Source organism: Staurois parvus, unplaced genomic scaffold, assembly GCF_062004578.1.
Source record: "Staurois parvus isolate SC_StPar_1 unplaced genomic scaffold, SC_StPar_1.0 ptg000316l, whole genome shotgun sequence".
NCBI classification, from domain to species: Eukaryota; Metazoa; Chordata; class Amphibia; order Anura; family Ranidae; genus Staurois; species Staurois parvus.
This window is the reverse complement of record NW_028318112.1, coordinates 758704-782454: the sequence shown is the minus strand read 5'-3', so window position 1 is coordinate 782454 and position 23751 is coordinate 758704. Positions and strand designations below refer to the sequence as shown.

The 23751-nt window shown below is 45.4% G+C and overlaps 1 protein-coding gene across 4 annotated transcripts in view; it reads right to left on the bottom strand.

The window, feature by feature from the left end:
• Positions 1-23751, bottom strand: part of CHADL (chondroadherin like) — a 414651-nt gene that overhangs the window by 298995 nt on the left and 91905 nt on the right. Inside the window, exon 2 of one of the 4 annotated variants that reach the window (XM_089683619.1) lies at positions 22382-22461. The exons of the other annotated variants lie outside the window; for them this stretch is intronic. The gene's annotated coding sequence lies outside the window, so the exon portion shown is untranslated. The remainder of the gene's footprint in view (positions 1-22381; positions 22462-23751) is intronic. 4 annotated transcript variants of the gene reach the window in all.

Below are 23751 nucleotides of genomic sequence, written 5' to 3'. Positions count from 1 at the left end.
TAGACAGCAGGCAGGAGAATAGGTTCAATAACAGGAGGTCAATCAAGTGGGAGCAGGCAGAAGAGCAATCCAAGGACAGGCCGGTAGTCAGGGAAGGAGGCGATCAATCAGAAGTCAGGAAACAGGCTGGTTTTGGCAACAGGGAACAATCACAGAAGGTCAGGAACAAGAGCAGGGGAAAAGACCACACGGCAACGAGGTAACCACAGTAGCCAGTTTAAATAGCCCTCTTGGCGCCAGTATTATTGACAGGCGCGTACTCGCAAGTGCGCGTGCGCGAGCTCAGGTGCGCGCGCCTCTGTCCAGGTGCCCGCACATCTGTTCGGCTCACCAGAACCCTGCACATGAGCATATATGTGCACCGCGGAGCTTCACCTGGACTACTGGCAGGCATTTCCTGACATTGCCCTCCTCTTATGGGCAGCCTCCGGATGCCCAATTGGCTCCGCTTTTGTGGGTGGCTAAGAAAAAATTCATGAATTAGGTCTGTAGCATGTACGTTCTGTGCTGGCTCCCATGAGTTTTCCTCTGGACCATAACCCTTCCATTTGATATGGTACTGTGTCTGACCCCTTCTTTTTCTACAGTCCACAACAGCCTCGACCTCAAATTCCTCCTCCCCGTCAATATTTATAGGCTCAGGGGGCCTTGACATTCGGTTAGGAAATGGATCAGGTACTGCAGGCTTTAATGGTGACACATGAAAGACTGGGTGCACTCTAAGGGATTCCGGAAGTGTTAACTCATAAGAGACATTATTAATCTTGCGTCTTACCGGGAATGGTCCCACAAACTTTGGTGCCAATTTCCTCGACGGGCATGCCATCTTTAGGTTGGTCGTAGCCTGCCAAACCTGGTCTCCTGGGTGCAGAATCAATTCTCCCCTCCTCCTTCTGTCGAAGACCCTCTTGTTGTCCTCCTGGGCTTTCGTGACCATCTCCTGCAACAATATATTGTTAGTGACAAAGAAATTTTGGGCAGCAGGGACAGAAGTCTCTGGCACCAGGTCAGGTAAGAAGGTAGGGTGGAACCCATAATTAGAAAAAAAAGGTGACTGTTTGGTGGCAGAATGGCTGTATGCAAATTGTTGTATGCAAATTCTGCCAGAGGCAAGAGTGGAACCCAGTCATCTTGAACAAAGGACGTGTAACACCAGATATACTGCTCCAGAGTCTGATTGGTCCGCTCGGTCTGCCCGTTTGTTTGTGGATGGTAGTCAGAGGAAAAAGACAACTCAATCTCCAGGATTTCGCATAGTGATCTCCAAAATCTCAACGTGAATTGTACCCCCCGATCAGAGACAATGTTCATAGGAATCCCATAGAGTCTAACAATTTCTTTGATGAAGATCCAAACAGTCTCAGAAGCGGAAGGTGTATTCTTTAGTGGTAGAAAATGGGCCATTTTTGATAGTCGGTCCACTACTACAAAGATAGTGGTATATCCTTGGGAAGGCGGAAGTTCCACTATAAAGTCCATTGCTATCATCTTCCATGGCCTGTCAGGTACCGGCAGGGGTTTAAGCAATCCCTAGGCTTTATTTCGGGTGGTCTTGTTTCGGTTACAGATGGTGCATGTTTTTCCATATGTTTTACAATCCTTAGCCATATCTGGCCACCAGAACGTGCGCTGAGCTAGATCCAGCATTTTGGAGACCCCGAAGTGACCTGCTAATGGGTGATCATGGCAGTAACCCAGGACAAGAGTTTGTGTTTCCTCGGGTACCAAAATTTGCTCCCCTTTCCATAGAAGCCCCTCCTTGCTCTGAGTTGTGAATCCAGGTGGACTGGATGCTCCTGCTGATGCCTGCTTTAATTGGGACAAGAGTTTAGTCTGAAGTAACAGAAAATTCCCTGCTGGTAAGATGGTATCTGGTTTTGGGGTATCTTTTGGATCCTCAAACATGCATGAGAGCGCATCAGGTTTGGTGTTCTTGGATCCTGGCCTGTAGGTGATATGGAAGGCAAATCTGGAGAAGAACAGTGCCCACCTGGCCTGGCGTGGTTTGAGGCATTTAACAGTTCTTAGGTATTCCAGATTCTTGTGGTCTGTGTAAATTAGAATTGGATGTGTAGCCCCTTCTAACAAGTATCTCCATTCTTCCAGAGCTACTTTAATTGCCAGAAGTTCTCAATCCCGTACATTGTAGTTCCTTTCATCTGACGAGAATTTCCGGGAAAAGAAAGCTACCAGATGCATCAATTCTTTAAGTTCTTTCCTCTGTGACTGAACTGCCCCACTGCGTTTTCAGACGCATCTACTTCCAGGATGTATGGTAGTAAAGGGTCCGGATGACTTAAGATAGGAGCCGATGTAAATAATTCTTTTAGAGTCTCAAAAGCAGCCTGCGTTTCAGGGGTCCAGCGGAAATGAACCCCTAGCTTGGTGAGTTGAGTAATTGGTGATACAAGGTTTGAAAAATTCTTGATGAATTTCTGATAGAAATTAGCGAACCCAATGAATCGCTGGACACCCTTTTTGTCTGAGGGTACCGGCCATTCCAGAATGGCTGTAATCCTTTGGGGATCCATTTCGATTCTTGCTGTAGAGATGATCAGACCCAGAAATGGAATGCTCTACTGCTCAAAATTACACTTTTCCGCTTTGGCATATAGCCCGTGCTGGCGAAGTCGTCCCAGGACATTTTTAATATGCTCCCGGTGTATTTCCAAAGATGTGGAGAACATTAAGATGTCGTCCAGGTAGATTAAGACGAAAATGTCAAGGTAGTCTCTAAAGACATCATTGATGAAGTGTTGGAAGGTAGCAGGTGCGTTGCACAATCCAAATGGCATGACCAGATATTCAAAATGACCGAATCGGGTACGAAAAGCCGTCTTCTATTCGTCTCCTTCCCAGATGCGAACCAAGTTATATGCCCCTCTTAAATCTAGCTTGGTAAAAATAGTAGCAGTCTTGAGTCTCTGGAACAGTTCAGGAACCAGAGGAAGGGAGTACCGGTTTTTAACCGTAACTTTATTTAACTCCCGATAGTCCACACAGGGTCGTAAGGATTTGTCCTTCCCCATGAAAAATATCCCGGCTCCTGCCGGGGATGTGGAGGGCCGAATAAACCCCTTTTGAAGGTTTTCATCAATATATTCCCTCAGAACTCCTACTTCCCGTTCGGATAGGGGAAAGATGCCCTCGAAGGAGATCTCGGATCCTGGAAGGAGATCGATAGGACAATCGTAGGATTGATAAGGAGGAAGAGTATCTGCTCGTCGTTTACTAAAAACGTCCAGGTAGCCATGGTAGACTGGAGGAATTATTGGGTGAGTTCAGTATCAGAGTCCATATAGAGTAATGTAGGTGTGGCTGAGGATATCATAGATAAACTATGTCTTTGGCAATATGAAGAAGGAAACTAGTTCTTTCTGGTCCCACAGTTAATTTGTGGGTCATGTGCTCGTAGCCAGGGTAGGCCCAGAATAACAGGGAATAGAGGAGAGGCGATTGCATCTAAACGTAGGAATTCTTGATGATGCTCAGTTACAGTAGTCAGGATTGGTGGGGTCTCCTCGTTTACTAGTCCGGACTTGATAAGAGACCCGTCAGCAAGGAATATGTTCAACCCGTGCTCTTTCAACTGTAGTGGAAAGTGTTGTTGGGCTGCAAAGTTAAGGTCGATGAAGCAGCTGCAGGCCCCAGAGTCAATAATCGCGGTTACCGATACGGTTCTTCCGGGAAGCTGGAAGGAAATGGGTACAGCCAGGTGAGTTGTGCTGGTAGAACATGGTGGAGGAGCAGCAGAAGAGATAGACATGCACTTACGCAATTTAGCTGGGCAGGAATGCAAATAGTGACTGGACTCTCCACAGTATAAGCAGAGGTTATTGACTCAACGGCGTTGGCGTTCCTCTGGAGTAAGTGAGGGGCGCATCAGCCCAAGTTGCATAGGTTCAGACGTGTCTGTTGTTTCAGGATCAGGATTCCTAGCAGGACGGTTAGGCTGGACTGGAAACTTAGGTAGCATTCATGTGGGCCTAAGAGGTTGGTTGGACCTTTCTAACCTGCGTTCATGCAGGCGACGATCAATCTGGATGAATAATGCGATCAGGTCTTCCAGAGTGTCGGGTATGCCAACCCGAGCTAGTTCGTCCTTGAGGGGTTCAGCCAGACCCAAGCGGAACTGGTGATGTAGAGCTGCGTCATTCCAGTTTGTATCTCCACTCCAGCGTCTAAATTCAGTGACATAGTCTTCGGCCCCTCGTCGACCTTGTTGGAGAGCATGTAATGCTGCTTCAGCGGTGGTGATCCGCTGTGGGTCGTCATACAGCTGGGCCATTGCGTCGAAGAGCGTAGTCATGGTATTAAGATGAGGGTGGTGGCTCCCTAACAGACAATGGACCCAACTTTGTGGTTCCCCTTGAAGCAAGGAAACCCCACCTTGACAGTCTCTGTGGAAAAAGTCCTTGGCTGGAGATTGAAATACAGTTGGCATGCGTTACGAAACGCTCTAAACTTGCTTCGGTCTCCATTAAAACGCTCAGGAGTAGGCACACTGGATTCAGACTCTGTGGAATCTTTGGTCATGGCTGGAGCAGCAGAATCCACTGATACAGACGCAGGTGTGGCCAGTGTTTGCATGCGTTCCTCCAAGTGCGCATAACCATCCTGCAGAGTCTTGACGGCTTGAGTGAGCGCTGCCAGGTGATGACAGATCTCATCCAATGGAGAGGGTCCTCTTGCAGGCTCAGACATGGCCGTATGGTACTGTCACGTACCTGGGTAGTGAGCCTGACGTGAAGAGGCAGACCTCTCGTACAACCCCCGCTCAAGGACTGCTGAGAATGGGACAGCGGTCACAGGAGCACAGTGGGGTATGAGGGCCTGAGATCTGTTTGGAGATAGCAGTTGGACTGATGAGTAGCACACCAGAGCAGGGTGCAGATGTATTCGTGCCAGATGGATGGATGCGGGAGCACCGAGTTGAGAAGCGGAGTCAGACGAGCCGGGTTCGGTATTAGATGAGACAGATCAGGCTTAGACGGCAGGCAGGAGAATAGTCGGGTTACAGGCCAGGTTCAATAACAGGAGGTCAATCAAGTGGGAGCAGGCAGAAGAGCAATCCAAGGACAGGCCGGTAGTCAGGGCAGGAGGCGATCAATCAGAAGTCAGGAAACAGGCTGGTTTTGGCAACAGGGAACAATCACAGAAGGTCAGGAACAAGAGCAGGGGAAAAGACCATATGGCAACGAGGTAACCACAGTAGCCAGTTTAAATAGCCCTCTTGGCGCCAGTATTATTGACAGGCGCGCACCCGTGTGTGCGAGTACGCATGAGCGAGCCCAGACGCGCACGCCTCTGTCTAGGCGCCCGCACATCTGTTCGGCTCACCAGAACCCTGCGCATGCGCATATTTGTGCGCCGCGGAGCTTTACCTGGACTACTGGCAGGCATTTCCTGACAGGATTTCTCTACAGAATTGTACCAGAAATGCAAGCCCTTCACTGGTGTGCAATGGAGGCTTCTGGAACAAGAAATCAAGTACAGCATGTTGTATCCCAGTCGCCAGAGATTTCAACATGGAAGATCCGCAAATTATTTTTAAACCCCTGAAGATGTTGACTCCTGGCTGCTTACCATGCAGTGTATCCCTCACAAGGGTCACAGAGCTCTGCCTGTAAGCATCAAGATTCATTGTCCCCCTTGCTATTTTTATGCCACAGGGTCCTATTAGCTCAACATTTTTTATGTGTTTACCCTGGGCTCCATGGCAGTCATGACCCTCCTGAGACAATGCCTGGGCAAGCAGAACGCCACCCCTCCTGCAATCAGCAAGTGTCCTTCCTTATCAGATCAGCTCCAAATGTTGGCACTCTTTTTCCTGTTCAGTTCATTTGGAGCAGATTGAGACTGAAGCTGTAGCAAATTTCACAGTGGATCCAGACTCCAAGACATATTCTTGTCTGATAAGTGCTAGACGGGATTTGAATGTTCATTACACTACATTGACACATTCTGATAATAAAAGATTGACCAGTAACCTTTTTTGAGTCTAGTGACAAAAATGGGAGGCTCCTGGCTAACCTGCTATCACACAGTAATTCCAAAATTCAAATCCTCAACTGGGAATCGTATCACTGATCCTGCCGCTATTTTACAGAAATTTTGTTTATTTTACAGCCATGACCCTCCTGAGGCAATGCCTGGACAAGCAGGACACCACCCCTCCTGCAAACAGCAAGTGTCCTTCTTTGTTGGATCAGCTCCAAATGTTATATGCATTGGGGGATCCACCTTCCCTCCCTCTCTCCAGAGGTGGGTAGTTTGGAATCCCCCCTGACTCCTCTTGAAATAGAGGCCACAATTTGCTCATTCCCACCCCATAAATCCCCTGGTGAAGATGGACTGCCTGGGGAATGGTATAAGGAACACTCATCCATACTGCTTCCTAAACTAAAACTGCTATTTGATTCCTGCCTTGATGCACATAGTGCTTATAACAAAACCTGGTAAAGATTTAACCTGTTTTTCCTCCTACAGACATATCTCTACCGAACTATGATCTAAAAATTTTCACTAAAGTCCTGGCCACCAGATTGATGAAGGTCCTGCCATCCATTATTAACACTGACCAAACCAGATTCATGCCGGGAAAGTCCACAGATATCAATATATGCAGGGTTCTCATGCACCTTCAACTTCCTCCAGATGATACTTCTACTAGGGTTTTAGTTGCTTTGGACATTGAAAAAGCATTTGACTCTGTCCAGTGGAACTATATTACGGCAGTCCTAGAAGTGTTTGGGTTTTGCCCTATTTTTCATAGGTGGATTGAGATTTTATACAAAACGCCTGTAGCACAGATTAAACTGGGCAGGAATCTTTTCAGCTCCATTCTCCATACGTAGGGGGGCGAGGCAGGGGCGCCCTCTTTCCCCTGCCCTGTTCACTTAGGATATAAAGCCCTTGTCGGAAGCGTTGAGGATGTCATCTAGAGTGGCCGGGATCCAGGTGGGCCCTGTAGAAGATAAACTGACACTGTATGCTAATGACCTGATGTTATTTCTTCATGACCCAGGCCCCTCCCTTTCCGAGGCTTTGCAATTCCTTGCTCATTTTGTGGAGTTTCCCAGCCTCAGGACCAACTCACTTATTCTCTCGATTGACCCAGGGGCAAGAGCGGTAGCAGATCGCGCTCCCCCTTCAGTGGGTGACTACCATCTGTTATCTGGGTGTCATTATCTCCTCAAATACTAAAGATTTTAGCAAACTTAATTTGTTGCCCGCATTACAGTGGTGTAAGCAGAATCTGAGGGCCTGGGCCCAGTTGCCTTTTCAGATGAATAAACTTAATCAAAATGAAAATTCTCCCAGTGCTGTTGTATTTCTTACGACACTCCCCTTTCTGGATTCCGATAACTTTTTTTAGGCAGTGTGACTCCTTAGTATCAACCTTCCTATGGCAATCTCATCCGACTCATTTTAGCAGTAAATTGCCCTGCAGGTCCTGGACGCAGGGAGGGCTGGCATACAAAGACCTTATCATTTAGCAGCCATGCTCAGCCCTGCCCATAATTGAATAATTTCAGACAATACTAATACCTTTGTGGTTTTAGGGGCATCTTACTCGGGCTTCTACGAAGCCTTACACAATCTCCTCTACAGAAGACTGCGGGCCCCCTATCCACCTCTCACTTCTACAATGCGAGCAATCATTAAAGCTTGGCATGTCACAGTAATAAAACATAATGCCTCTAGCGGACATGGGTCTCGCAACATCCCACTTTGATTTAATCCTAATCTCCCAGAATTCCAGTCAATACCAGACCCTTCTTTATGGGCCACTAAGGGGGATCAAATATTTGGAACATGTATGTAAAAGTGGAAAGCTGGTCATATTTGACACCCTCAAAAGTATATTTGACTTGCCAAACTACTTTTTGTTCATAGTTCAAACATGCTTTCCACTCACAATTTGGCTCTGCGGAGCTCCATCTGGAAATAGATGATGTGGAATCTATCCATCGGGATGATCGTTTATGTAAACGACTTTCTAAGGTTTATAAAGCATTATTGGCATCCATACATGTGGGGTTGGATGCATTCCAAATTCCGTAGCAAGCAGAGGAGCCTGACTTAGATGGAGAATATTGGGAGGTTATGTGGGAATACCCCTTTTAACAACTGATAGCAACAAGGGATAGATTAATCCAATTTAAAATTCTTCATAGGATCTATTGTACTCTACATATACTCTACTATCCCTTCTAGATGTTGGAGGTGCTTATGGGACCCTGCTGGATTTACTCATATATTTTGGGACTGCCCACAGATTAGAACCTATTGGTTAGATGTGACTCAGTTTATTTCTACTCTAACAAATATCTATTTCTTTGACAGTGGGGGTATGCTTATTTGGGACTTGTGGAACCACTGGCAGTTACCAGAATGGCCTGCACTCTACTGGGTCTTTTGTTATTTTATGCCAGAAAGGTTATTGCGGTGAAATGGAAATCATACCGAGCCCCTACCCTGCCTTTTTGGAACAAATTGGTCAACTCAGTTGTCCCCCTTTACAAAGTAACTTATCTATCTAGGGATTGGCCCCAAAAGATTGACAAAGTATGGAATCTTTGGTTGACGTCTACCGCAGACTCCCTGGATGATGGAGCTGGGTCCCCGGCTACTACTGAGGGATTGATTTGATTTGGAATTTATTAACACATCACTTCGTACGAGTGTTACTATTTGCCTCTTACATAAGTCACAGGGATTATGTGGCCATCTGATTTTTCATGCTGACTATGGAATTGTGGACCAAGTATGGGTCTAAGCAGAAGAGACTGTACTGTTAGATTATTATTTTAGTTTTGTTTAGAAGTATTATTTTGTGGGCCGGGGTATACCCCAAGACCATGTTTTATACTTACCTTTTTCAAAACTTCAGTAAAAATGGAATTGTGCAGAAAGGAGTAGGTTGTGCGATTTTGAAAGTGCGTAATATTAATTAGAATAATCTTTTTGTTAAAAGAGTTTTTTACAATTTATTAATGTCAATAAAAATACATTAAATAAGAATAGTTACAACAGACTTTAACAATCGCAACATGCTTGACTGTTTCCTGTGATGCACAGATGATACTTCCTAACATATTTTGCCCAACCTGGGCTTCCTCAGATGAAGAGAAAGGCTATCTGCAATACAGTCTACAATTATATCAAAAATACAACATTAATCAATCATATATGGTTATACAAGTCAGCCCCCCTTCCCCAAAGCACCCCCCTATATTGAGGGCATGTGGCCTGGTATGGTTCATTTCCTGACCTGCTGGGCTGCATGCCCCATGCCATTAAATTTTGGCGTGGGGCTTCCTCTCTAAATCCATACCAGACCTGAAGGGCTTGGTATGGATGGGAGGGGGACCCCACGCCATTTTTATTTTTTATTTCTTAATTGCTGACCTTTGTTTCTTTTTAGATTCAGCTGTCAGTAGGGAACCCCACTGACAGCTGATGGCTCATAGTTTTTGGGGAACTCTGCAGCCCCCCAATCCTTAACAATCCATGACAGTACTGACAGATACATACTTTATGTCTGGACCACGACATAAATCCCTCATGCCTTTAAAGATTTATTTCCTTTGTTGCATTGACTGCTTGGTTCACACTGGATGCGATTTAAAATTGAGTTTTTGGTTTGCAATTTCACCGCGTTTTCTGTAGATTTCCCAACGATTTCTTGCATTTTCAATTGTGTTTTGCATTATGATTTCTATTGTAGTCTATATGTGAAATCGCAACAAACTGCAGAAAAAGTAATACAAGAACTACTTTTGAAATCGTGCTGCAGCAAATTGCATATGTTAACACTCACATTCATTAGATCCGATATCAGGTACGATTTCAACTCCCAAATCGCACCTGAAATTGCGCCATGCGATTTGAATGCCCTGAGACTTGCAAACGCATGCCAAGTCGCACCCTATTGTCATCTATCAGAGCGGTCATATTGGTGTGGTTCTGACTTGGTTGGAGCTGTACCGATTTCAAAAGTAGTACATGTACTACTTTTGTTGTGATTTGCATAGACATCTGTGTCAGATGTCTTGCCAATTGCAAGGAAATCGGTATCTCACCTGATTTTGAAATCGTGCAACTTTTGTCGCACAATTTTAAAATCGGCTTTGATGTGACCGGCGTGTAAGGTCTGTTTATGTTTGAATTCCCAAGTTTTTTTTCCGATTTATGGGAAAAACCGCATACTAGCAAAAGTAAATTGACATTTTCAGTATCGCATGTGAGATGTGGTCATATGACTGACTTAACTCATACGATGAATAGTGCCCATAGTGCCAGTAAATGTTGCCATGGGGTTCCCCTTCACATCCCTGTTCAATTTTCTGTTATATTCTGCACAGGTACACTTGTTTTACTGTTGCTTTATTTCTGGATATGCTAATGGCCTTGATTTGTGGGGCCTGTATACCAGAATTGATGCACATAGATACATAGCCAAGGGTTAACGCAGGTGGAAAGAGGATTAATCAGCTAATCAGGTGCAATCACTTTCTCAGACCAAATGAAGGTGGGTGTGGCCTTCATTGGGCGTGGAGCCTTGTTTGGCGTGCTCCAAATCCAGCCTATGCTATATACAGTGGCTTGGCCTGGTAAACGTGTGCTCTTGCATGCGTTTCTGTACCACAAATAGTGTGAACAAGTCCTAAGAGCCGGTTCACACTCTAGAAACGCAGTCTAGATGTGTTCCAGATGCATTTTTGCATGCACATTTTTGATGCAGGTTTTGTGTGTCTGGTGCGCTTTGGATGCGTTTTTGACACGGTCCAATGTATTTTTTATGCATTCCAGTTAATTTTTTCACCACTCTTTTTGACATTCAAAAATAGGATGTATGACTTTGTAACATTCATTAATCATACATAGATTTGCAGATGGAAGAGGTGATGACAGGGGGAGGGGTCAAGTTGTATAAGGAGAATGGTTTGTAGCAGTGAATGGAAAGGGATCAGCAGTCTGGGGGAGAGGAAAGAAACAAGGTTGCAGTCGAAGATAAACAGAAAATTGAAAGTGACAAACTTGTCAGAAGAACAGGAACGCAGGTAACATTCATAACACTGAGCCGCTGCGTGATAGAATGACAGGAGGCTGACAATGGAATTTAGCTGCTGGGCCCCCCTTATCAGCGGTCCTGCATACACCAGGCAGCTCTTCTACTCCCTCTCCACTTTCTAGTCAGTAGCCAAAATCTTAATTGATTGATCAATATTCCTGGCACTGACAGAACCCTGACCTCCATATTTTGGGCCTTCACAATAGTCTGTAACGTCAAGGTGCTTACACTCTAAGGCCACAAATTCATACATATACTAGACCCAATTAACCTAACAGCATTTCTTTGGAATGTTGGCAGAAACACACTTGCACAGAGAAAGCATACAAACTCCAGACAGGTGCTGCCATGACTGGGGTTAGAACCCATGACCCAAGTGCTGCAAGCCCTGAGTGCTAACCACTAAGCCACTGTAACAGATAAAAAAAAAAAAGGCTCCGCTGGCTGGACAGTTTTTAAATATGTAAGGGGTGGGGCCACCCAGTGACATCACGCGTGTGGCCCCACCTCCTTGTGGCATCATCAACCGGGGCATGCTGAGTCAATGATGTCACAAGGAGGTGGGAACACACACGTGATGTCACTGGGTGGCCCCCACCCCTTATATATTTAAGAACTGTCAAGCCAGCACAGAGGCAGACAGCTGGGAGCCATCGTCGGCAGCGGAGCCTTTTTTTAAATTCTTTTTTTGGGGCAGCAGCGGACATCGTGATTTTTGTAAATGAGTAGCAGGACCATGTACCCCATACTTATTCGCATGGGTGGGGCGGGATCTGGGGGCCCCCTTGCTAAAGGGGGGTTCCAGATTCCGATAAGTCCCCTGCCCACAGACCCCCAAAACCACCGGCCAGGGTTGTGGGGACGAGGCCCTTGTCCCCATCAACATGGGGACAAGGTGCTTTGGGGGGAGCCCCCTCTGCCCCAAAGCACCCCTGATCTTGAGGGCATGTGGCCTGGAATGGTTCAGGAAGGGGGGCATTCGCTTGTTCCCCCCCCCTTTCCTGACCTGCTGGACTGCATGGTCTGATAAGCGTCTGGTATGAATTTTGGGGGGAACCCCCATGCCATTTTTTTTTAAATTTTGGTGTTGGAGTTCCCCTCAAAATCCATATCAGACCCAAAGGGCTTGGTACGGATGAGTGGGGGGACCCATGCCATTTTTTTAATTATTTTTTTTAATTCGTAAACCGAGGTATGCCTGTAATTAGATTGGGAAATTAGAACTAGGCATTCAAATTATTTGAGATAGAAGTTTGAAAATGTTCAACATTTGAAAAAAGTATGTATGACTTTGTAACATTCTTTAGGAAATACATTAGTTGGCTGATCATTTTTGGAGAAAAAAAAAGGCAAGAAAATTAATAGAGGCATCAATAATTGCAGCAAAAAAACCCCCAAACCCCTAAAATGCTATTAAAACAAGGCACACAAGCAAACGTGAACAAATCCTGCACTTGTGCGCCACCTAGGGACCATATCCGTCATTGCTCCTACAAATACGCCTATGCTGTCTAGATATTTACAAAGAGAATTCCGTCTATGTGATAGACGCCTTTCAATCTGCCTGCTAGATGTGTTTTGGACCACTGAAAGGTCTTAATTGATTGAATTGAGTCTGGCTGAATGTTCAGCGTCTGCTCTGCTGTTGGGCACTATTCTTAGTAAATCAGGGCCAGAGTGTTGTGCAAAGTTTTGTTGAAAAAATGTTTAATGAAGTATGTTATTTTTAAAAATATATATCAAGATCGATTCCTGAGGCTTGACACTCTGATTCTTTCACTCCAAACAAATGGACTCTCCTGTGGACTAGATGGTGGTCCACCAGGCAATATGGAGCTGCAACACTATAGCAGTCATTTGATTCGTTTGGATCCTCTGCCAAGCTTGGATTCAAAGACTCCACCACCCAAATCACCAATGATTGAGGGAAGGCACTCATCACTCACAAACAACATCAAGGGACACTCATTACTAACCATTGACTTGCATAAATGTTGTACTCTGCAAACTGTGCTATACACTACAGTAAACTGACCACTGCACTCTATACACTATGTTGTACTTTAGATAGTAGTGAACTGTGCATTACATACTGTAGTTCTGACAGCTGAACTATATGGGGTTGATTTGCTAAAGGAAAATAAGCTTTTCACTTTGCAAGGGCATTTTCCTTATACCAGGAAATATTTACCTTATCTTAATGAATGTGATAATTCACTTTCTAATAAATACTCAATCACACACAGGAACAATAATTTTTTTAGCATTGGAAGATTGGATAATGGAAATAATAAAATTTCACAGATAATAAAATTTCTTCTCACAGTGAAGAAGTTCACCTTTAGTATACCTTTAATAAATGACCTGCTGCAGCCAAAATCATTGGTTTAGTTGGCAGTATTACTACACCCACTAAATGACTTTTTCCTGCCACCTGCCAACTTCTTTCAAATTGTAAATAAGTTGGCAGGCATCCAGGGTTATGACATGGACATAGTCATGACCATATTTGGTTATTTATATCAGCCAGTATTGCTGGATGGTATGTTGACATTCATCAACTGCCGAGCAATGGACTGAGATGGAATTGGGTCTTCGTTACAGTAGTCATCATGTCAGGGTCTCAGGATGTTGTTCATGATAATTGACATTGTAGCTACATAACTGGACTGTGAATGTGGAATGTGACTGATTTTGGATCAGAAGACAATATATATATATATATATTGTGCTGCCTTGTATTACACAAGGCATTCTTTAGCATTCAGCAGTGTCTGTCCCTTTAAGGCTAGGGACGTCCTGTTTGCTAACTTGGGAGGAAGTGACCTCATCTCTTCAGACTGAAGAAATTCTACAATGCAAGTACATGTGGGATGCTGTTCCCTCTTCACATATGGGCTTGATTAGACCCCCAAAGTCTGTAAGTACCCTTCCTATGTACTGTGGAATGTTATGCACATAGCTAGGAAGTTAGATATGTACTTATGTTTGTTTATTTTGTTTGTATTTCAGTTTTACCGCATTTATCCACATTCATCCGCACATTCATTCATTCTCATTATGATCACATGTTATCAGTAAAAGATCATCGGTTATCAATCATCGACTCTTTACTGTGTGGACATCAAAGGTTATACTGCCTGTAATCCTCTGTAACCCTTTCATAACTGCAGAGAAGGCAGGACAGTAAAAAGACTTACACGGTTACTTCAGAGCACATTGTGTGAAAACACTACAGCAAGCCCCACAACACAGAAAAGACTCTTAACTGTTAATACAGCAGCACGTGTGTGTGTGAAATCCCCACAGCACAGCCAGTCTAGGCATAGCAAAGTGAAACTAACTCAGCTTCGTGTACACGCTGTGTACTCCACTCAAGCACAATGCAGCACGCAGACACAGAGAAAGATATGAAAGATATCACTAAATTAACCCTTCCTAAAATCTCGTGCAAACAGGAAGAAAATATGCACAGTACGCTGGAAACTAGGTCACAATGCAGCACGCCGAGAACTTATAACAAATCGGATCTGTCGTCATCCAAAGCAGAAACCGCCAGATCTAAGTGTTCAAGTTCCAGGCATTCAAACGTCACAGACCTATCGTCAGTCAGTGCTGGGGCAGCCAGGAGTAAGCATACAAGTTCCAGACATTCTAGCGTCACAAACTTGTCTTCAGTCAGCGCTATCGCCGCCAGGGCACAAGCCAAGGCCGAGGCCGCATGCGCCATGGCCTCCTATGCCATACAGGAAGCAGAGCTTATGAAAGAGCAAGGCTACCTAGATGAAGAGCAGCAGAAGAGTCAAGCTGAAATAAAAAGGAGAGAAGCAGAAACGCTTAGGCGAAAAGCAGAAACGCTTAGGAGAAAGGCAGAAGTGCAAGCCTCTTTACACATACTTCAGCAACAGAAAATAGCTGCAGCAGCCATAGCTGAAGCCGAAGTTCTCGCGAGAGCTGCAGATATTCAGTTTGTAGAGAGCGATGTACTGGAAACCCTGATAACACCTCTCAGTACATTCCAACGCACCCGTGAGTATGTACAATCACAAGCAATCCTATACCCTGATAAACAGCCTAGTGACGCACCGAAACCATCAAGGACCCAGTTGGGAGCAGACAGCTTTGATGTTACGCATCACTACAAGACTGAACCTGAACCGCCACGTGATAAGTCAACCAATCACGTGCTCAGATATCAAACCGCCAACACGCTAAGAAACCAAGTAGATGGCGATATAACCTCTCCTCGTGCAAGACCAGATCTAGACTACAATAGAGGAGAGCAACCATCTGACCAAAATAGACTTAGTCAAATACCTCAACGAACCCATCAGTCACTATCAGCCAGTAGTCCCGCGTTTGTACCCAGAACAAACGCACCTGACACAGCAAGGGTTACAGACATGTCGAAATACCTGATGCGCCGTGAGATGGTGAGCACTGGTCTCTTGAAGTTTGACGATCGTCCTGAAAACTACTGGGCCTGGAGGTCATCCTTCCTAAGCAGCACCCAAAACTTAGAGCTGACAGACAGAGAGAAGCTCGACCTACTCGCCAAATACCTAGGACCAGAATCCTCAGAGCAGGCCAAAAGAATCAGGTCAGTGCATGTCCATGATGCAACAGCAGGACTTGCGATGGTCTGGCAGAGAATGGAAGACTGCTATGGGTCACCTGAAGTAATAGAAGAAGCACTTTTAAAGAAAATTGAAACTTGCCCAAAAATGACAAACAAAGACAATCAGAAGCTGAGAGAGCTTGGAGACCTACTCCTAGAGATAGAAGCAGCAAAGACTAGTGGAACTCTGCCAGGTCTCTTATACTTAGACACAGCACGTGGAGTAGAGCCCATAATCGAGAAGCTCCCTTTCAACCTGCAAGAAAGGTGGGTCTCTCAAGCATCCAGATACAAGAAAGACTATCGAGTTGCATTTCCACCGTTTGTCTTCCTCGCTGAATTCGTTGTAGACCAAGCTAAGACACGCAATGACCCAAGCTTCGCCTTCCTGAACAAGAGAGTTGCAAGCTCCCCAAGGACAGAGAAGCAGCTGCCAGTACACTACAAAGAACGCAGAGCAACAGTGTCTGTGCGGAAGACAGAAGTCCCGCCTGAGGCTGCAGCCAATCAGGAAGACAACACAACCAAAGAAGTTGAGGATCCAGACAAACAGTGCCCAATACACAACAAGCCTCATCCACTAAGAAAATGTCGCAGTTTCAGAAGTAAGACATTAGAGGAGCGCAAGGCTTACCTTAAAGACAATCACATTTGTTTCAGATGCTGCGCCTCAATGCAACATCTTGCAAAAGACTGTAAGAGAGAAATACGGTGCACAGAATGCAACAATGACTGACATCTGTCAGCACTGCACCCAGGACCACCACCATGGAGATCAGAAGTTCCAGCAACTCAAGAAGATCATGGTGGGGAGCAAAAAGAAAGTGCAACACCAGCGATAACTTCAAAGTGTACTGAGATCTGTACAGAACCAGGACTCTCTAGATCATGCTCCAAGATATGCTTAGTCAAAGTGTATCCCAACGGTCTCAGAGAAAAGGCAGTGAAGATGTATACAGTCCTAGACGAACAAAGCAACAGGTCTCTAGCAAAGACAGAGTTCTTCGACCTCTTTGGTGACAAAGGAAGTTCAACTCCATACACCTTGAAGACATGTTCTGGAGTTATAGAGACATCAGGGAGAAGAGCAAACAACTACACCATCGAGTCATTAGATGGAAAGACACAGCTGACTCTTCCTACCCTCATAGAATGTGACATGATACCAGATGACAGGTCAGAGATTCCCACACCTGAAGTGGCACGTCACTACCCTCATCTCGTGCGAATAGCAGACAAGATCCCAACACTCAACCCAGATGCTGCAATCGTCCTTCTACTAGGAAGAGACATACTGAGAGTGCACAAGGTCAGAGAACAATACAATGGGCCGCACAATGCACCATTTGCTCAACGTCTTGATCTTGGATGGGTTATCGTTGGAAATGTATGTCTGAACGGACTTCACAAACCCGCAAAGGTGAATGTCTACAGAACAAATCTGCTGCAGAACGGTCGCACATCATGTCTTTGCCCATGTAACAACAGCATGGAGATTAAAGAGAAACTATCTAACCCAACACATCCCCAGAACATCCAGAGGTTCCTGGAAGATACAGCCTCAGCTGAAGATTCAGATCAGCTAGGCCACAAAGTGTTTGAGAGAACTCAAGATGATGACAAACTAGCACCATCTGTTGAAGATAACCTCTTCCTTGAGATCATGGATAGAGAAGTCTTCAAAGACAAAGCAGGCAGTTGGGTAGCCCCACTACCATTCTGTACACCACGGCATCGTCTTCCCAACAACAGAGTGCAAGCAGAGAAACGCCTTGCGCTATTGCAGCGCACTCTTGAAAGAAAGCCAGACATGAAAGAACACTTCCAAGAATTCATGCGGAAAATCTTTGACAAAGATCAAGCTGAAAAAGCACCAGCACTGCATGAAAAACAAGAACGCTGGTACTTGCCAATATTCGGAGTGTACCATCCTCAAAAACCAGGTCAGATACGTGTAGTATTTGATTCCAGTGCAAAGCATGAAGGTATTTCCCTTAATGATGTACTTCTCAGCGGACCAGACCTGAACAACACACTTCTTGGAGTCCTTATCAGATTCCGAAGAGAACTTGTTGCAGTAACAGCAGATGTACAGCAGATGTTCTACTGTTTCCTTGTCCGTGAAGACCACAGAGACTACCTGAGGTTCCTATGGTATGAAGACAACGACCTCAACAAAGGTATCATAGAGTATAGGATGAAAGTACATGTGTTTGGGAACAGTCCCTCACCAGCTGTCGCTATCTATAACTTGAGACGAGCAGCGCAGCAAGGTGACAGACACAACCCTGAAGCCAAACAATTTGTTATGAAAAACTTTTATGTAGACGATGGACTTGCTTCCTTCTCCAGTAGTGGAGAAGCCATTAACATTTTAAAAAACACTAGAGACTTGCTAGCAGACTCTAACATAAGACTGCACAAAGTGGCTTCCAACAACAGCAAAGTAATGGAAGCATTCCCAGCAGAAGACCGTGCAAAAGACCTCAAAGACCTAGATCTAGGTACAGATTCACCACCCCTTCAAAGAAGCTTAGGGCTTAGTTGGGACTTGAAAACTGACAGCTTCACCTTCCGAGTATCCAGGGAAGAGAAGCCTTTCATAAAGCGAGGTGTCTTGTCTACGGTCAACCGTCTTTACGATCCCTTGGGGTTCGTAGCACCCATCACCATGCAAGGCAAAGCTCTTTTGAGAGAGATTACAACTGAGCTAGAACAAAGTGATTGGGACACACCTCTACCTGAAAAGAAAGAAATGCAGTGGAAGTTGTGGAAAGACTCTTTGCTGGAGCTTGAGCGATTTAGCATCCAAAGACCATACGTCTCTGTTTCTTTGTCTGTTACAAAACGAAGAGAGATACACGTGTTTTCAGATGCATCCACCGTGGCTATAGCAGCTGTAGCCTACCTTAGAGTCATAGACACTCAGGGACAAAGCCATGCAGGATTCATCTTGGGAAAGTCCAAACTGGCTCCAAGACCTGCTCACACGGTTCCACGCTTAGAACTTTGTGCTGCTGTCCTAGCTGTGGAGATAGCAGACTTACTCATTGCAGAACTGGACATCGAGATCCATGCAGTGAACTTCTACACAGACAGCAACATTGTTTTAGGTTATATCCACAACGCTTCAAGAAGATTCTACACATACGTGTCAAACAGAGTAACACGTATGAGAAAGTGTACAAGTCCAGAACAGTGGCATCACATCAGTACAGACAAGAACCCTGCTGACCATGGGACTAGACTGGTACCAGCTGCTGTCCTCAAACAGACTAACTGGTTCACAGGTCCATCCTTCTTGACTGGACCAGAAACTGAAGAGACTGATCAGAAAGGAACTTTTCAGTTTGTAGAACCAGACCAAGACAAAGAGGTAAGACCTCTAGTTGCAGTTTACAAGACTCTAACCACCAGAGAAGGTCTTGGCTCATGTAGGTTCGAAAGGTTTTCCAGCTGGACGTCACTCATCCGTGCCATAGGGAAACTCATCTGCTTGGCCAGATCCTTCAGCAAAACAGCCAGTGTTGACCAGGGTAACAATGACTATCTTGAGCAAGCCAATGTCACCATTATCAGATGTGATATCTTCTGGAAGAGATGGAGACAGGAGTACCTGATGACCCTCCAACCACGCAACAAATGGCAAGCCGACAAGCCCAACTTACAAGTTGGAGATGTTGTTCTACTAAAAGACTCTCAGGCCCACAGGAACGAGTGGCCAATTGGACTCATTGTGGGGACTGATGCTAATAGTGATAGCAGAGTCAGGAAAGTAGAGGTCAGAGTAGTAAAACAGGGCACCCCTAAGGTGTACCTTAGACCCATCACGGAAGTCGTTTTACTCCTTCCAAGAGTTTAATAGTGGCATATCATTATTATGCCAGGTGGGGAGTGTGCTGCCTTGTATTACACAAGGCATTCTTTAGCATTCAGCAGTGTCTGTCCCTTTAAGGCTAGGGACGTCCTGTTTGCTAACTTGGGAGGAAGTGACCTCATCTCTTCAGACTGAAGAAATTCTACAATGCAAGTACATGTGGGATGCTGTTCCCTCTTCACATATGGGCTTGATTAGACCCCCAAAGTCTGTAAGTACCCTTCCTATGTACTGTGGAATGTTATGCACATAGCTAGGAAGTTAGATATGTACTTATGTTTGTTTATTCTGTTTGTATTTCAGTTTTACCGCATTTATCCACATTCATCCGCACATTCATTCATTCTCATTATGATCACATGTTATCAGTAAAAGATCATCGGTTATCAATCATCGACTCTTTACTGTGTGGACATCAAAGGTTATACTGCCTGTAATCCTCTGTAACCCTTTCATAACTGCAGAGAAGGCAGGACATATATATATATATACATATACACACACGAGGGGTCTTCAAAAAGTTTCCACCCTTTTTTTAACTCTATTTATTAAGAATTTCACTACAGCATGACAACTCTAATACGAAACTGAAAGTTCAGCTGGCTTGCCAGATGGACTAGTCACATGACACTCTCAGACATGACCAATTACTATTTCTTCCACCCTCACCGTTTTCAAGGAACATATAAAAGTGTGGAAACTTTTTGAAAAACCCTGGTGTGTGTGTATATATATATATATATATATATATATATATTTATATATATATTGTGACGGAGGAAAGGCAGGACAGGACACACAGAGTAGATGGCAAACGCACAAAGCTTTATTGAGACAAACAGATGGCAGTCCTTCAATAAGGGGGTTGGGGCAGAGAGGGTAAATCCAAGGGGGTGTCCCTGTAACAGGGGTAGTCCGACAAAGGAGGGGGGTGCGAGGGGTCACCACAGCAACAGTTCAGGTAATACAGGGGGGAAGCAGGTACTCACAGATCCAACAGGGTGCCTGGTCTCCCAGGGGTAGAAGCGGAACACAGGTACCTGTGGAGTCCAGATCAGGTGGGTAGTCTCTGGCAATGGCAGGCAGGTTGTCTCTGGCCGTCTCTCTCCTCCTGTGGGGTCTCTGTGAGGCTGGGGGTGGGTTGGCAGAGTCTAGTCACAAAGGTCCTGCTGGGGATTCCTTGATGACTGCACAACGGAATGCACCCGGAGCGCCCGGCACCAGCCTCTTAAGCTTGTGCGGGATGCTTCGGGCCAGCGCTGGCGTCAGCTAGACTCTGGAGCCCAGGCCATCCCTGTGGGAGGTTCGCACTTCTCCATGGAGAGGTGTGAATCTTGCCACCTCCTGGCTGCCAGAGAGGAAGAGACAGGACTGGGTGGTGGAAGTCTCCCCTCTCATCCCATGGGCGCAGGATGAGAGGGGGAGGGGTGAATACTAGATGCCAGGGATGAATCAGGCTGGTGACAGGGACATCCTGGGAGCAGCGATGATGTCGGCCTAGATGAAAGGCAATTTGGGAGGTGTGCGGCGAGCTGGCAGGGTATCTGGATGGGAGGGAGGGGGGCCCACAGTAATTGAATTAGGCCATTGAGTTAGGCCATTTGGCTGAGTGACACAGGGGACAATTGGAACGATACAGAGCAGGATGCTGAGGGCATGTGATACAGGGCATTAATAAGGGGATTAAGAATTGGCAGGCCCCTATACCGTGACATATATATATATATATATATATACACGCACTTTCTTTTTGGGGGGTGATTATATGGGGGCCCCTTTTTCTAAAGAGGCTTCCACATTTTATCATTACCACATTTATTAGGCCAGGGATGCGATCCTTGTCCCCATAAACATGCTCACTGCTGCACCCTCCCAATGTTAAGGACTTGTATGGTTGGGGGAGTGTTGCACTCTTGCTTCCCCTCCCTTTCCAGGCCAGAAAGGCTGTATGCATGGATAAGGGTCTGGTATGGATTTAGCAGCACTAGGGTCATCAGTTCAAAATCCAACCACCACACTACCTGCCTGGAGTTTGCATGTTCCCCCTGTACCTACATAGGTTTCCTCCCACACTCCAAAGACATGCCTGTAGGATAATTAGCACCTGTCTAATTTGGTATATATGAATTAGGGACTTTAGCTTTTAAGCTCCTTAAGGGTTGGGACTGGTATGAATGCACAATATATGTAAAAGCATGGGCGGACTGACAAATTTGGAAAGTCGGGCACTGCCCGAGGGCCAGTAGGGGGCCCCATGAGATGCCCCTGGTAGCTTTTTCATAGGCTTTTTTTGAGTTAGGGCAAGGACACAGGGGCCCCATGATCCCCTATTGCCCGGGGGCCCCATGAGTTGTCAGTCCACCCCTGTGTAAAACTATATAAATTCAAAAAGTCCAGCACTTAAACATATGTAGCTGTTCCCTCAAATCGATCAACAGGTAAGCATATCCAGTTGATTCAATTTCAAAGATTCTTACCAGGTTTTCGGATCCATACACCAATCAATGGGTATAATAAAGCTTATTTTTCACTTCAACATCTCCGTGTCTTCAAACCTCTAGCCACAAAAAAAATCACACCCATCAATCCAAATCTCTTCTTCCTCCCATGGACTTCCCCTCATATTCAAATTCTCTTCACACTCAGTGTCACTTGCAAAAAGCAACATTCAATATTGCAGTATATTCAAAACTCCACTGTTGTTTAAATCTTTAATATATTGTGCTCACACTTTCTTATATTCATAAAAGTGCAAAACACATGACCCTCCACCGTGCTCAATCCTCCATAAGCAAAATTACCTTACCTGCAACAACTGCTATAACACAGAGTTGGATGACTGATCCGTATCTACTTGCTCCACAGGCATACAAAATCCTCAGATTCCTACAAGTAGATTGCAAGCAGGACATAAGACATAGAAAGGTGACTCATAATGCAGAAAAGACCACTAAAATTACTTTTAATTCAACTCATTTTTATTGAGGATTTTCAGTAATGAACATTAAAAAGAGAAATCTGTATCTGGTTCAATGTTATACATTTGTGGGTTCATTCTATGGATAAGGCAACAATTGGGATAGACCTATTATGACGTATTATGAGGGTCCCTTAAGGGGGGTACAAGGCCTGGAGCATGTGTCTTACAATTCAGTATTGAAGGAACCAGAGTGTAAGGGGGGAAGAGGGGAGGGAGGGAGGAAGAATGGGTAGTGGGGAGTGGGAAGGGGCATAAGGGAGACAAACAAGAAATTGTAGTAAAACAGTAACATTAACATTAAAAGTCAATATATATAATAATATTACTCCATATGTTGTGAGCTATCAGAATTTTATTGTGCAATTAGGGTTAAGTGACCATAAATACCTAGCCTTTAGGAATGTGGTGTTGGTGGGGAGTAAGTAAGAGAATCTTCTTTCCATATCACATTGGTTGTTTAGATTCAGAATTACTTTGGTCAAACTCACCATACGAGGAGGGAGGAGCCTGGACATGGCGCCAAGCGGGAGATCAATGTGAGGTCTCCCGGCACCAGGCGTCTCCGATGTCCCGCTAGGATGGAAGAGAATACCCCGGAGGGAGCTGCCACTAGGACCTACCTAAGTTTGGGTACGGTCCCCTGGGGTGAAGAGCGAGGTCCCTGCTGTGATGAGCCGAGCAGCGGTGGAAAGCATGGCTGAAGGGAGGAGGAGAGCGGAGATCCCTGACAGCTTGGAGGAGCAGGATGGACCCTGAGCGGTCATGTGACATGCCGCAAAGGAGTCCTGGGAGGAGGGAGAAGCCGACAGGCAAAGAGGAGCAGTGGAAGTGACAGATCTCTCTCCCCTCTCTGTTTCCCCCCCCCCATGTTACGATCAGAACACAGTCAGATCTGCCGGGACCTCTGTGGATACACTGAGGGAGCCCCCCCTGAAGGCTTACATCACTGGAAACTGAAGCTGTTACCCCACTCCCCCAGGAGAGAACACTTGAGGCATACAATATTCGGTGTGGAGGAAGAAGGGGACATGAGGGTGAGTGAGTGAGAGACAGATGTGATAAAATACACTGAAATAAATTCATTGAGTGAACTGTGTAGTAAAATTGAGGGAGGACGGCACCCACGGGACTGCAGAGGGTCTTGCTAAAAGAAGAAGTGGAAGGAAGATAAATGAAAACAGAGAGGATCTCCAAAG